This window comes from Camelina sativa, chromosome 8, assembly GCF_030686135.1.
Source record: "Camelina sativa cultivar CO46 ecotype springtype chromosome 8, ASM3068613v1".
NCBI classification, from domain to species: domain Eukaryota; kingdom Viridiplantae; phylum Streptophyta; class Magnoliopsida; order Brassicales; family Brassicaceae; genus Camelina; species Camelina sativa.
Genome location: NC_141887.1, coordinates 29,903,866 through 29,906,987, shown reverse-complemented (window position 1 = coordinate 29,906,987; position 3,122 = coordinate 29,903,866).

Genomic DNA, 3,122 nt, shown 5'->3' with positions numbered 1-3,122 from the left:
ATCGCTAAATATATATTCTTTTTTTTTTCGATTTTTTGATAGATTAGAAATCGACAAAAAAAAAAGAAAAAGTAAGTGGACCTAACCCATCGAATCATGACTATATCCACTATTCTGATATTCAAATTCGATAGAGATTAAAATTAAACAGTAGATTTTTTTTTTATTTCATATTTTTTTATTAGGAAATCCGTCGATATCTCTTATTGAATCTTCTTGTTTCTATATATTTCATAGGAAATATATTGCGTTCCTGCCTAGAGAAAGAAACTCTCATTTACAGTTTCCTATAATTTTATTTAAATATTGTATTGAATTAAATAAAAATAAGAAGTTTTCCCCCTTTTTTACAGATACATAAGGGCATGTACATATAGATATCAAAGAAAATAGAAAAAAATATTCAAAGTTTCCTTTTTGCTTCAACCCGTCAACTAAAAAAAGGGTATAAAAGGAAAATAACAATAGTTGATACTATAGTATTTAATAGACAAGTATTTAATACCCGCAAAAAAAAAAAAGATTTCTTTATCTGAATAATGAATCATCCGACAATTCATGATTTAGATTCAACTACTTATACTTATTAATAAACTAATAGCAAGGAAGAAACAAATTGAGTTGATGCGTTTACCTAAGTAAGGACCAATAAAATCAAATATTTTGATCTTCGAAACCAATTAAATGAAATTCTAAGGGTTCAATTTTATGGGGCAGTGCGCGAGAAATCAAATCATAAACAAATGATAGAATTTCGAGCGCCCTGAAAATGCCATAATATATAACATCAAAATATATAACATTAAGGTGTTCGGAAATGGTTGAAGTAGATGAATAGGAGGATCGCTATGACTATAGCCCTTGGTAAATTTACCAAAGACGAAAAAGATTTATTTGATATTATGGATGACTGGTTACGGAGGGACCGCTTCGTTTTTGTAGGTTGGTCTGGTCTATTGCTTTTTCCCTTGTGCCTATTTCGCTTTAGGGGGTTGGTTCACAGGTACAACCTTTGTAACTTCATGGTATACTCATGGGTTGGCCAGTTCCTATTTAGAAGGTTGCAATTTTTTAACCGCTGCAGTTTCTACTCCTGCTAATAGTTTAGCGCATTCTTTGTTGTTACTGTGGGGTCCTGAAGCACAAGGAGATTTTACTCGTTGGTGTCAATTAGGTGGTCTGTGGGCTTTTGTTGCTCTCCACGGCGCTTTCGCATTAATAGGTTTTATGTTACGTCAATTTGAACTTGCTCGATCTGTTCAATTGCGACCTTATAATGCAATCGCATTCTCTGGTCCCATTGCTGTTTTTGTTTCTGTCTTCCTAATTTATCCACTAGGTCAATCTGGTTGGTTCTTTGCGCCTAGTTTTGGTGTAGCCGCTATATTTCGATTCATCCTCTTTTTCCAAGGGTTTCATAATTGGACATTGAACCCATTTCATATGATGGGAGTCGCCGGTGTACTGGGCGCGGCTCTGCTATGCGCTATTCATGGTGCTACTGTAGAAAATACTTTATTTGAAGATGGTGATGGTGCAAATACATTCCGTGCTTTTAACCCAACTCAAGCCGAAGAAACTTATTCAATGGTCACCGCTAACCGCTTTTGGTCACAAATCTTTGGGGTTGCTTTTTCCAATAAACGTTGGTTACATTTCTTTATGTTATTTGTACCGGTAACTGGTTTATGGATGAGTGCTCTTGGAGTAGTCGGTCTAGCTTTGAACCTACGTGCCTATGACTTCGTTTCCCAAGAAATCCGTGCAGCGGAAGATCCGGAATTTGAGACTTTCTATACTAAAAATATTCTTTTAAACGAAGGTATTCGTGCTTGGATGGCGGCTCAAGATCAGCCTCATGAAAACCTTATATTCCCTGAGGAGGTTCTACCACGTGGAAACGCTCTTTAATGGAACTTTAGCTTTAGCTGGTCGTGACCAAGAAACCACCGGTTTCGCTTGGTGGGCCGGGAATGCCCGACTTATCAATTTATCTGGTAAACTATTGGGAGCTCATGTAGCCCATGCCGGATTAATCGTATTCTGGGCCGGAGCAATGAACTTATTTGAAGTGGCCCATTTTGTACCTGAAAAGCCCATGTATGAACAAGGATTAATTTTACTTCCCCACCTAGCCACTTTAGGATGGGGGGTAGGTCCTGGGGGAGAAGTTATAGACACCTTTCCATACTTTGTATCTGGAGTACTTCACGTAATTTCTTCTGCAGTTTTGGGCTTTGGCGGTATTTATCATGCACTTCTGGGACCCGAAACTCTTGAAGAATCTTTTCCTTTTTTCGGTTATGTATGGAAAGATAGAAATAAAATGACCACCATTTTGGGTATTCACTTAATTTTGTTAGGTGTAGGTGCCTTTCTTCTAGTATTCAAGGCTCTCTATTTTGGGGGCGTATATGATACCTGGGCTCCGGGAGGGGGGGATGTAAGAAAAATTACAAACTTGACTCTTAGCCCAAGTGTTATATTTGGTTATTTACTAAAATCTCCCTTTGGGGGAGAAGGATGGATTGTTAGTGTGGACGATTTGGAAGATATAATTGGAGGGCATGTATGGTTAGGTTCCATTTGTATATTTGGTGGAATCTGGCATATCTTAACCAAGCCTTTTGCATGGGCTCGCCGCGCACTTGTATGGTCTGGGGAGGCTTACTTGTCTTATAGTTTAGCTGCTTTATCTGTTTGTGGTTTCATTGCTTGTTGTTTTGTCTGGTTTAATAATACCGCTTACCCTAGTGAGTTTTATGGGCCGACGGGGCCAGAAGCTTCTCAAGCTCAAGCATTTACTTTTCTAGTTAGAGACCAACGTCTTGGAGCTAATGTGGGGTCTGCTCAAGGACCTACAGGTTTAGGTAAATACTTAATGCGTTCTCCGACTGGAGAAGTTATTTTTGGAGGAGAAACAATGCGTTTTTGGGATCTGCGTGCTCCCTGGTTAGAACCTTTAAGGGGTCCTAACGGTTTGGACTTGAGTAGGTTGAAAAAAGACATACAACCTTGGCAAGAACGACGTTCGGCAGAATATATGACTCATGCTCCTTTAGGTTCCTTAAATTCTGTAGGGGGGCGTAGCTACTGAGATCAATGCAGTCAATTATGTCTCT